Here is a 12674-nt window from a genome sequence, read left to right as displayed (position 1 = left end):
GGGGGCGTCGAACAGGGACACAAAACAAGAGTGCAGGGCACGCAACGGGCAAAACACAGGGGAAAAAAAACTCACAAGGGAGGAAAACCTCACACGGTGGGGGGGTGTTTTAGTGAAAAGCATTTGCAAGTGATACAGGGAATTAACGGTCTGCTAAATATTGCTTGATTTAGAAGACTGACTGTCTGCATACTGCTTGATTTAGGAGACTAACTGTCTGCTAGACAATGCCTAACAATCCTCTTTGCCTTGAAACTCACTTAAGCTTATCAGGGACTGGTACTTGTCAAGAAACTGGTATTCAGTCAAGGACTAATATGTCAAGCAAAGGACATGATAACAGGAGTCGTTCAGAAACTGCTGAAATCCCCAAGTGAAAGGAGAGCATGGGTGAATGACTGAAGTTCATCTGGAGGAAGATCAGACCCCTGAAGAAGTAAACGACCACCAGAGACAGATCTGAAATGCTAACGCAAGTGGTTTTTTAATAACCCCGCCTCGCTTATGCACATGTATGTCTGTATTGTGCAATCCTAGGAATGTGTGTACCTGCACCGGATACATTTTTGGTAAAATGTGCTGTCAGTGTGCGTGCTTTTGGAGAAGCAATCCCCCACGCACCCGGTGCCAAATAAACATGCCTGCTTTATAACTCTCTCCGAGTTGTAGAGTTTGATCCACGCGTCAGGAGGGCTGAGAAACACAGAGCGGGACAGTGGGGACGGATACGAGGGAGAGACGGACACGCAAGGACAAGGGGTACGTGCGGGAAGAAAGGTGCGTAAGGATGACCTATAGCAGGGAGTCCACGCAGGACAATCCACAGCACGTAACTCACCCGGCATAACCTGCACGAGATGACCCACACCAGCCAATGGACCCACACTGCGTAATCCCCAGCGAGAACCCCTCCGTCTCCCACTGGGTCACACCAACTATCCCCAAATTGAGTGGCTTTTTTTTTTTTCCTTGTCCAGAATATTTTTTTTCCCATGGCCAGACTATGCTCCAGACCACACCTCATTTGATTTTTCCTGTGTCTGAATATTTAGTTAAAAGACTACAGAAGGAAAATCACCACATTCTTAACATTCACTCTAAAATCCATGCGGCAAGTCCCTTAGGAAAAATGCAGTCACGCATCGCAGACGTACCTTGTACTTGCAGACCGCTGCGGCTCCTTTCCATCCATCTCGTACTTTCACGGCCAAGGAAAGGGCAACCACGGTGAAACGCTGGCAGCAGACATTCAGCAGAGAGAGGGAAAAACCCCTTAGTTTGAAGCTAGGCAGGAATCTTCCTTTTGGGGCGAGGTTTCTCAGGACTAAAACCACGTGAAGGACAGAGTATCTTGCAGCACCTTTGGTACAGCTGCTGATACCGGCCTTTAAAGCTTTTGCATTTTTCAGACACCCAGGCCTTTTTTTGACTCATTGGCAGCTTTAGTTTCACTCGAACCGCTGTCCTACATACAGGCAGGGGACAGACACAGATGCCTACATACATTTTCTCAACCCTAAGTACAGCCGAGATCTCCTCACCCTCTATGTGCCAAGTTGAATATTTGTTTGTTAAGGAGCACAGCAACACTTCTGTCCTCGTGAACTGCCTCCGAGCAGAGGAGGGCTCTGGGATTTCCTGGACGCCAGTGCTCCCGCTTTCACTGTCAGCTCCGCACGGCCACCCACCGGAAAAAAGGCCTCAAAATAACGGACGTCAGACGATTGCTGCCACACCAAAAGTGCCAGCACTGAAAGCTCGTGCTGCTCCTCGCCGGCCCTTGCCAGCGCCTCTACAGGCCCACAAACGTTATCCAGCCTAGAGACTGCATAAAAGGCAGACCGCCCCAGGCTGCAACACTCTTGCCCAGCGTACACTGACCAGTAACGTCTCCCCCTTCACCTTCCCGAGAGAGACTGTTCCCAGGGAGCCCTCTTCCTCCCATCAATTTACTACACCCTCCCTGCAGTTTTCAGCCTTGTTCCCTCCTCGGCTGTGGTCCCTCAACTTAGCTCTCAAATGGCCAGAAATCAGATTCCATCCTCAAAAGAACAACCCCATGCTAACTAAGATGGCGCTTCCTCGCCCAGCTCCTCATCACCATCTGCAAAAAAAAAAAACCCAAAAATAAAACCTACCAAACAGCACCGCCCTTCAACATCACACCACTTACCACCAATCTCTTCTATGGCACTCTCCTCCTCAAAAGCGCCGCAGTGCTCTGCTCACCGGCTCCACTCATTGCCAAGAAGTCCGACGCTGCAACTGCCGCTCGTGGTGCTTCAGATGCTGAGAGACGCAAAGCTCAACTTACTTTTTCTGGGGTGTAGGTACAAAAAAATAGGTGTCATACCAAGCTAACTAGAAAAGTATGTCATTACATGCAATGACAACATTATCAAAAACCACCTGCTTTAGCTTCCTACAAGAAAACAAATGCTCCAGGCTTCATTTCTAGCAAGACCATGCATGCTATCTAACTTCTACCACAGCTACGTTCTGGACAGGGCTGAATGACAAATGTAGCAGAACGTGGTGGCTCGCACACGTGGCCGACAGAGGCACGGAGCTCCTGGCACTGCGTCCTGGTGTCTGCTCTGTCAGGGAGGGCTCAGATGGACCAGCCACTCCTTGCTGGAGGCACCTGCCTGTGATTCACTCCTCAGTCCCCTCCAGCAGCCATGCCCAGGCGGCCCCCTTTACAGCTGGAGGCCCCTCATACAGCAGGGCCAGGGCCAGGGCCAGGGCCACCCTCTGCCTCACTGGACCCATGTGGGGCTGCCCCACCTCCAGCCCCAGCTGGAGCCCATCAGGAGCAGGGGCCCTTGCCAAAGCCCCACAGCACATCACCCCCTTCCCTGTGCCTGTCCTCAGCCATCAGCTCTGCACCCAGGGGCTGCAAACACATCCAGGGGCACAGAGGAGGTCACAGACAGTGAGATACAGAACAGAAAAAAAAAAACAGTGACAGTACGCAAGACAAAGAGATAGAGAAAGAAAGATAAGAAAAGAAAGAGTGAGATAGGAAGGCAGAGGCACAGGGCAGGCATGCAGAGGCGCAAAGAAAAGCAGGCCAGAAAACAGGCTGGAGAAATTAGTTGGGGGGAGAAGACGGATGCAGATCAGGACAAAGAGATGGAAAAGGCAAAAACAGCAATGGGCCGCAGGACAGAGACAGAGGACAAACAAAGGAAGGAAAGGGAGCAGAACAAAAGTGCAGGGATACAAAACAAAAGGAAGCGGTAGAACAAGAGATTTAAAGGGAGAGAGAAAGGGGGAAGAGCATACAAGAACAGACAGAAGAGGAGAGGTAGAAGGAAACAATAACAACAACAACAAATCACAGCAGCTTGGGAAAGGTAGGGGTCACGGGAGCGGCAGGGAAGGACAGGGACGCACAAGAGAGGAGGCAGAGCCCCAGGGGCCGGGGACTCACCACAGCTCTCACTCCCGGCACTGCTGGGAGAATCTGACAGGTCAGATGCTGCTTTCTGCTTCTCTCCTCTTCTGTAACTCCGACCACTTGGCTGTCCTCCACCTAAGAGAATACGTGGGTGTCTTACAGCTCTTAGACAAAAAGCTTCCTAGACACGTAGCCACCCACCCACGCTCGCTCGCTCGCGCGCTATGTGGCCGTACCGTGCTTCAGGTTCCACGTACAGACTGTGCAGTGCGCACTGGCGGTCTGGCCTGCTGAAGAGTACAAAGAGGGATCCTTCCTCACCCGGAGAGGCAGGCTAGGCTCTCTCTGGCCTGCAGCGGGAGGCAGCTGCTGGCTGGCTGGCCTTTGGTTTCTTCTTCTTCTTTACCTTTCTGTGGCCTCTCCAGCTTCAGCTGCAGCAGCTCCTCTCCACAGGCAGTAAGCGCTCCATCCGTTCATTTTCGCTCCCGCACCGCCAGGAGAGCGCGGCCGGGCAGAGACAGCCCACACAAGCCTGAGGCGAGTGCAGTCAACAGCATTCCCAGTGGAGGAACGGACAGCCACGGCCTCTGGGAGAGGGAAAGAAGAAGCAGCGACCGTTATTACCGCACGCGGCCCCTGGCCGGAGCGCCTGCTGCCGCAGGGGATTCTCCAGATACACTGAGGTCCCCCCTCGCAGCCTTCAGGGCAGGCCGTGGCCCGGTGCTACGGGACAGGCTTCAGGGGACGCGCCGGAGCGGCGGGCAGCTGCACGGGGCCGGGGGAGGCTCGGGGGGAGCTCTGGCGAGCTGGGGAGGTGCCCGGCGTCTCCGCCCGGGAGGGGGGGCCCCCTCCTGCCCCTCTTCCCTTCTCTCTGCTCTCGGGTCACTCCCCGGGGCTGCCCTCGCCCGGCTCGGCTCCGAGCGGGCGGCTTGAGGCTCCCCGGGCGGGCAGGAGACAGCGCTGCAGCCACGAAAGGGGCTCGCTCACCTCACGGGTGCCCTCGGTACTCACCCGTCACCGCCGCCGGGACCCGCCGGCCGCACACCGCCATGCTGCTCCCGGCCGCATGCGCAGTCCGAAGGCCGAACACAGTGCCTGCCGGGAGAAGGGCAGAGCACTGCGCATGCGCGACTCCCGAGCTGCAGTTCCCGCTTTCCGTCACCAGGTGGCAGCAGCCCCCCACCGCTCCGGGCCTGGGTGTTCAGCCGGACGAGCCACGGCCGGTTCCTCCCTCCCGTTCGCGCCGTCCGCAGCCGGTCACCCCTTCCCGGGGCACGGCTGCCCCTTCCCCCCGCGCAGCCTGGGCAGTGACATTTGTGGCCTCTGTACCAAAAAGCGTCCCCGTGGGAGGGGGAGAGAATGAGAAGGGTGAAAGTGACGAAACTCGCGGGTTGAGATGAAAACAGTTTAACAATTAAGAAGAAAGAAACCACCACCAATACCCCTTGTGAGGAAAGGAGAGAACAATAAATGCCCAGAAAGAGAAGTGATAAAACTGAAAACAATTGCAAATTATCAATTAAAACAACTGAGATGCAGTGAGGTGCAGGGAAGCAGGTGGGAGGTTTCAGTTTGGGGGTGGTGGGGGGCAGGCATCACCCCAGGGTCTGCAGGCAGAGGGGTTACGGGGGGCAGGGTCAAATACGGGGAGGCAGAGCAGGGGGGGAGGGGGGAGTGAGGGCATGAGACAGGAGGGCAGGGGTTGCGAGGGTGCCCGGAGAAATACCAAAAAACCTCAAAGAGCTAAGGGGAGGTGTTACCGAAATCCGGAATAAAACTCCTTAACAGCAACGAGAAGTTAAGAAGCAGGCACTTCTTTATTGCAGCGCTGGGCGCACGGGGGATCGCTCCACCTAGCGTGCGCACCCATTTGATCAGCAGCACGGGTTAAATACACATTAATTATACATATTCATTAAATTCCAAGAAATAATATGCATAAACATAAATTTTCTGAGAAACCATTACATCATTTCCCTACCCACTCGCGCATGCCCAGTCTTTTGAGTCGAGGGTCTTTTGGTGGTCTTGGTGGTCATCAAAACGCCCCCTCCTCAAATTCGCTGGTCAAACTCCTCCTTGAAATCTCCATATCTGGTCTTGAGAACAGGTCGCGGTGCTGCTTGATTTTCCTGGCTCCAAAGTGATGGCTCAGGGCCTATTTCTGCAGGTGGTGTTTGGGGGTGTTTGGGACTTACCATTGTATTAAAGATATGCTAGGCTAGCTTCTAACAAATGCGTATTATAATATCTCTAGGGTCCCACTCCCTCTAAGGACAAATAGATTTCGTATAAAACTTAACCTATGTGACTACAGTTCTACAGTTAGCAAGAATCACCTCATACTGATATTTAATTTTCAACATTTATGTCATGTAACAGAGCGCTTACTGCCTGTGGAGAGGAGCTGCTGCAGCTGAAGCTGGAGAGGCCACAGAAAGGTAAAGAAGAAGAAGAAACCAAAGGCCAGCCAGCCAGCAGCTGCCTCCCGCTGCAGGCCAGAGAGAGCCTAGCCTGCCTCTCCGGGTGAGGAAGGATCCCTCTTTGTACTCTTCAGCAGGCCAGACCGCCAGTGCGCACTGCACAGTCTGTACGTGGAACCTGAAGCACGGTACGGCCACATAGCGCGCGAGCGAGCGAGCGTGGGTGGGTGGCTACGTGTCTAGGAAGCTTTTTGTCTAAGAGCTGTAAGACACCCACGTATTCTCTTAGGTGGAGGACAGCCAAGTGGTCGGAGTTACAGAAGAGGAGAGAAGCAGAAAGCAGCATCTGACCTGTCAGATTCTCCCAGCAGTGCCGGGAGTGAGAGCTGTGGTGAGTCCCCGGCCCCTGGGGCTCTGCCTCCTCTCTTGTGCGTCCCTGTCCTTCCCTGCCGCTCCCGTGACCCCTACCTTTCCCAAGCTGCTGTGATTTGTTGTTGTTGTTATTGTTTCCTTCTACCTCTCCTCTTCTGTCTGTTCTTGTATGCTCTTCCCCCTTTCTCTCTCCCTTTAAATCTCTTGTTCTACCGCTTCCTTTTGTTTTGTATCCCTGCACTTTTGTTCTGCTCCCTTTCCTTCCTTTGTTTGTCCTCTGTCTCTGTCCTGCGGCCCATTGCTGTTTTTGCCTTTTCCATCTCTTTGTCCTGATCTGCATCCGTCTTCTCCCCCCAACTAATTTCTCCAGCCTGTTTTCTGGCCTGCTTTTCTTTGCGCCTCTGCATGCCTGCCCTGTGCCTCTGCCTTTCTATCTCTCTCTTTCTTTTCTTATCTTTCTTTCTCTATCTCTTTGTCTTGCGTACTGTCACTGTTTTTTTTTTTCTGTTCTGTATCTCACTGTCTGTGACCTCCTCTGTGCCCCTGGATGTGTTTGCAGCCCCTGGGTGCAGAGCTGATGGCTGAGGACAGGCACAGGGAAGGGGGTGATGTGCTGTGGGGCTTTGGCAAGGGCCCCTGCTCCTGATGGGCTCCAGCTGGGGCTGGAGGTGGGGCAGCCCCACATGGGTCCAGTGAGGCAGAGGGTGGCCCTGGCCCTGGCCCTGGCCCTGCTGTATGAGGGGCCTCCAGCTGTAAAGGGGGCCGCCTGGGCATGGCTGCTGGAGGGGACTGAGGAGTGAATCACAGGCAGGTGCCTCCAGCAAGGAGTGGCTGGTCCATCTGAGCCCTCCCTGACAGAGCAGACACCAGGACGCAGTGCCAGGAGCTCCGTGCCTCTGTCGGCCACGTGTGCGAGCCACCACGTTCTGCTACATTTGTCATTCAGCCCTGTCCAGAACGTAGCTGTGGTAGAAGTTAGATAGCATACATGGTCTTGCTAGAAATGAAGCCTGGAGCATTTGTTTTCTTGTAGGAAGCTAAAGCAGGTGGTTTTTGATAATGTTGTCATTGCATGTAATGACATACTTTTCTAGTTAGCTTGGTATGACACCTATTTTTTCTACCTACACCCCAGAAAAAGTAAGTTGAGCTTTGCGTCTCTCAGCATCTGAAGCACCACGAGCGGCAGTTGCGGCGTCGGACTTCTTGGCAATGAGTGGAGCCGGTGAGCAGAGCACTGCGGCGCTTTTGAGGAGGAGAGTGCCATAGAAGAGATTGGTGGTAAGTGGTGTGATGTTGAAGGGCGGTGCTGTTTGGTAGGTTTTATTTTTGGGTTTTTTTTTTTTGCAGATGGTGATGAGGAGCTGGGCGAGGAAGCGCCATCTTAGTTAGCATGGGGTTGTTCTTTTGAGGATGGAATCTGATTTCTGGCCATTTGAGAGCTAAGTTGAGGGACCACAGCCGAGGAGGGAACAAGGCTGAAAACTGCAGGGAGGGTGTAGTAAATTGATGGGAGGAAGAGGGCTCCCTGGGAACAGTCTCTCTCGGGAAGGTGAAGGGGGAGACGTTACTGGTCAGTGTACGCTGGGCAAGAGTGTTGCAGCCTGGGGCGGTCTGCCTTTTATGCAGTCTCTAGGCTGGATAACGTTTGTGGGCCTGTAGAGGCGCTGGCAAGGGCCGGCGAGGAGCAGCACGAGCTTTCAGTGCTGGCACTTTTGGTGTGGCAGCAATCGTCTGACGTCCGTTATTTTGAGGCCTTTTTTCCGGTGGGTGGCCGTGCGGAGCTGACAGTGAAAGCGGGAGCACTGGCGTCCAGGAAATCCCAGAGCCCTCCTCTGCTCGGAGGCAGTTCACGAGGACAGAAGTGTTGCTGTGCTCCTTAACAAACAAATATTCAACTTGGCACATAGAGGGTGAGGAGATCTCGGCTGTACTTAGGGTTGAGAAAATGTATGTAGGCATCTGTGTCTGTCCCCTGCCTGTATGTAGGACAGCGGTTCGAGTGAAACTAAAGCTGCCAATGAGTCAAAAAAAGGCCTGGGTGTCTGAAAAATGCAAAAGCTTTAAAGGCCGGTATCAGCAGCTGTACCAAAGGTGCTGCAAGATACTCTGTCCTTCACGTGGTTTTAGTCCTGAGAAACCTCGCCCCAAAAGGAAGAGTTAGATTCCTGCCTAGCTTCAAACTAAGGGGTTTTTCCCTCTCTCTGCTGAATGTCTGCTGCCAGCGTTTCACCGTGGTCGCCCTTTCCTTGGCCGTGAAAGTACGAGATGGATGGAAAGGAGCCGCAGCGATCTGCAAGTACAAGGTACGTCTGCGATGCGTGACTGCATTTTTCCTAAGGGACTTGCCGCATGGATTTTAGAGTGAATGTTAAGAATGTGGTGATTTTCCTTCTGTAGTCTTTTAACTAAATATTCAGACACAGGAAAAATCAAATGAGGTGTGGTCTGGAGCATAGTCTGGCCATGGGAAAAAAAATATTCTGGACAAGGAAAAAAAAAAAAGCCACTCAATTTGGGGATAGTTGGTGTGACCCAGTGGGAGACGGAGGGGTTCTCGCTGGGGATTACGCAGTGTGGGTCCATTGTCCGGTGCGGGTCATCTCGTGCAGGTTATGCCGGGTGAGTTACGTGCTGTGGATTGTCCTGCGTGGACTCCCTGCTATAGGTCATCCTTACGCACCTTTCTTCCCGCACGTACCCCTTGTCCTTGCGTGTCCGTCTCTCCCTCGTATCCGTCCCCACTGTCCCGCTCTGTGTTTCTCAGCCCTCCTGACGCGTGGATCAAACTCTACAACTCGGAGAGAGTTATAAAGCAGGCATGTTTATTTGGCACCGGGTGCGTGGGGGATTGCTTCTCCAAAAGCACGCACACTGACAGCACATTTTACCAAAAATGTATCCGGTGCAGGTACACACATTCCTAGGATTGCACAATACAGACATACATGTGCATAAGCGAGGCGGGGTTATTAAAAAACCACTTGCGTTAGCATTTCAGATCTGTCTCTGGTGGTCGTTTACTTCTTCAGGGGTCTGATCTTCCTCTAGATGAACTTCAGTCATTCACCCATGCTCTCCTTTCACTTGGGGATTTCAGCAGTTTCTGAACGACTCCTGTTATCATGTCCTTTGCTTGACATATTAGTCCTTGACTGAATACCAGTTTCTTGACAAGTACCAGTCCCTGATAAGCTTAAGTGAGTTTCAAGGCAAAGAGGATTGTTAGGCATTGTCTAGCAGACAGTTAGTCTCCTAAATCAAGCAGTATGCAGACAGTCAGTCTTCTAAATCAAGCAATATTTAGCAGACCGTTAATTCCCTGTATCACTTGCAAATGCTTTTCACTAAAACACCCCCCCACCGTGTGAGGTTTTCCTCCCTTGTGAGTTTTTTTTCCCCTGTGTTTTGCCCGTTGCGTGCCCTGCACTCTTGTTTTGTGTCCCTGTTCGACGCCCCCCTTTTTGGCGCTGCCTCCCCATGACCCCTCTGTCTTGGGATCCTGGGGGCGCTGCCTGTGTTCCCCAACTTGCCCAGTGCCCCCCACCCCCAACGTGAGTTGCCACGTAAGGCGCGCACGGTTTTGGTGGGACTACCCCCCTGTGCTGCCCAGCGCTGAATAAGCATACCTACTTTACAATCTTACAGATTGTGGAGTCCGTTTTCCGCACGTCAGTTTGGCGAGCCAGCCAGGAGGATCTCTGCTTGGCTGCGGGATCGACTGCGGAGCGGACGCCCCTAGGCGCGCCCCGAGCACTTTCCTCGGAGGAGCCTCCGCTGCCAGCCGCTCACCGCAGGAGCAGACAACGACCTCCTGAAGCCGCGGACCAAACGGTATGTTTAATGGTAGGGGCCTGTAAGTCGTACGCGTGGCTGGGGCAGCTGGTAAATCGCGCAGAGACGTCTGGCGTGCAGCATAGTCCCCGTTGGTTGGGTACCCAGGTTAGTTTGGAGCATCAAAGGGGACTCGCTGACCGATAGAGCGGCCGCTAGCGATCTTGGGGGTAGATCGAGCGAGTCCGAGGTAACCGCTGCATCCCATTGCTGGGAGCCAGGATGGACCTGCTGATGATCGGTACATGAGAAGCAGGAGAAGGGTAAGCGGGCCTCTTTAACCCGGATTTGGAGATAGTTTAACATCAGTAGGTGAGTTTGTTCTTGCAACCGTTTTGCAGCTGCTTTAAAAGGCTGGTATGAATGAGGGATCCCTGTGCTGTATGGTTAAGAGAGTGTGGTTGAGTGATTGATTGTAAGTGTGGTGTGGAGGAGTGAAATAGTTAGTCTAAATTTGAATCATTCCTTGAGACCCTCTCACAGAGGAAATATAAAATGGGCAACACTCAAGGGGGAATATTAAGGAAAAGCCCCCTGGGCTGCATACTCGCCCACTGGAAAGACATTGCCGGGGGTGGAGGTACGGAAAGTAAAAAGACTCTTATTAAATATTGCAATCAGTGGTGGCCATTGTATAAGTTAGAGGGTGAAGTCAAGTGGCCGTTCAATGGAACGTTGGATTACAATACTGTGTTGCAGCTTATGTTGTTTCTTAGAAGAGAAGGGAAATGGGACGAGGTGTCGTATGCAGATATGTTTTTTACCCTACGAAATCACCCAGAGTGGCAAAGGGACTGTGGGATGATATCCCCGCAGGACCCTATGGTACTCGCACTCGAACGGGAGAACAAGGGGGGTGGGGGCAGGTTAAAAAGGTGCTGTTCATCATGCAGCATTGGGCAGAGGTGTACGAAAGCAGATAAAGTACGCCAGGTTCCAGAACAAGATTTAAGTGATTTGTTTAAACCTCCCCCCCCGATCACAGGACCAGGACGCAGACTCGGAAGGGACATCGAATCCCCCTGATAGCCCTGTATCTTCCCGTACTAGACAGAAATCTGCTCCGACAATCTTACAAGCACCCCTCCGGGAGGCGGTGGGGCCGGATGGCGGAACAATGTTAATTAAAGTACCCTTCTCCACCGCTGACTTGGGAGAGTGGAGAAAAATTGCTAAAGATTACAGAAGCGATCCGGTAAGTGTGGCTAAACATTTCCAGTTCATTGTAAAACAACATAATCCGGACTGGAAAGACATACAGCTGCTATTAGAATACATGACTGAAACGGAGAAGCAGTTGATTTTAAAAACGGCAGGAAATCTAGCCGAGGATTATTATAAAGTTACCGGGGGAGATGTTAAGGAACACTTCCCCCTCCAGGACCCGAAATGGGAGGTAAACAGGTCAGTACATATGGAAAGATTGCAGGAATATCAGGAGTGGATTTCGAAGGGGATGGAACGGGCAATCCCTAAGACTATAAATTGGTCAGCCTTATATGCAATTAAACAAGGTCCTTCCGAGTCTCCATCTGAATTCCCGGATCGACTGAGGGATGTGATGCGTCGTAGCACGCCGCTGGACCCGGGGTCTGAGGTAGGGATACAGCAACTAGTTTCTCTGCTCTGTTCCTGGGTCAGTCTACGGGGGACATAAGACGAAAGCTTCAAAAGTTGCGTCCTGCGGAAAGCAGGAATTTAGAGATCTTGCTGGATGAGGCTTGGAGAGTGTTCAGTAATAGAGAAGAAGGGTATCGGCAGGGACAAAGAAGGTTGGTGGCTGTCGTTCGGGGAGATGGGGAGTGGAGAGGTAGGCGAAATCAGCCTCGGTTGGGGTTGGAAAAGGATCAGTGTGCAATGTGCAAGGGCTTTGGCCACTGGAAAAAGGAATGCCCAAGGAACAAGAAAGAAGGCCGGAGGATCCCGGCGAATGTGAGGATAGCTAATGTGATAGAAGACTGACGGGAACCTGGGGAGTCTACCCTAGCGGATCCACTGGTTATAATTAAGCTAGGGGAAAAACAACAACAAGTAGAATTCTTAGTAGATACAGGGGCAACATATTCGGTTCTGAATCAAGCTTTGATGCCCCTGGGAAATGATTATGTCATGGTAAAAGGAGCGACTGGCCAAAGTGAAAAGGCATATTTTTGTAAGCCTCTAAAATACAAATTGGGAAAACAATGGGGTATCCACAAATTTTTATATATGCCCAACTCCCCGAAAGCACTTTTGGGGAGAGATCTATTGGAACAATTGGGAGCAAAAATTATATTTGAAAAAGGAGAAATTACTCTGGAGGTAAAAGATCAGCAATATATTCAGATATTGAGTCTCACCTTAACCAGTCTCCCCTCAGAAGGAAAAATTAATGAGGAAATCCTAAACCAAGTGTACCCGGGGGTATGGGCTACTGATGTACCTGGAAGGGCGAAAAGTGCTCCACCTGTTGAAGTTAAGGTTAAAGGAAGGCCGACGACCGGTAAGAATTAAACAATATCCCCTAAAGAAGGAAGACAGAGAAGGAATCCGGCCGGTGATAGAAAAATTTCTACAGTTAGGACTATTAAAGGAGTGTGAGTCAGAATTCAATACCCCTATATTACCTGTTCGGAAACCCGATGGGTCATATAGGGTGGTCC

General features: G+C 52.0%; 1 long non-coding RNA gene across 1 annotated transcript; it reads right to left on the bottom strand.

Moving 5' to 3' along the window:
* Positions 1 to 1150: 1150 nt before the first annotated feature.
* LOC147596099 (uncharacterized) lies at positions 1151 to 3959 on the bottom strand. The gene is made up of 4 exons (XR_015261605.1): positions 3810 to 3959; positions 3437 to 3538; positions 2230 to 2319; positions 1151 to 1235 (listed from the first exon to the last, which is right to left on the bottom strand). It is a non-coding gene; the product is annotated as an uncharacterized LOC147596099 (long non-coding RNA).
* Positions 3960 to 12674: the final 8715 nt, after the last annotated feature.

Source organism: Chlamydotis macqueenii, unplaced genomic scaffold (assembly GCF_036417535.1).
Source record: "Chlamydotis macqueenii isolate bChlMac1 unplaced genomic scaffold, bChlMac1.mat HAP1_SCAFFOLD_174, whole genome shotgun sequence".
NCBI lineage: Eukaryota > Metazoa > Chordata > Aves > Otidiformes > Otididae > Chlamydotis > Chlamydotis macqueenii.
Note: the sequence above shows the minus strand (reverse complement) of the source record. Positions and strands in the feature narration are given on the sequence as shown.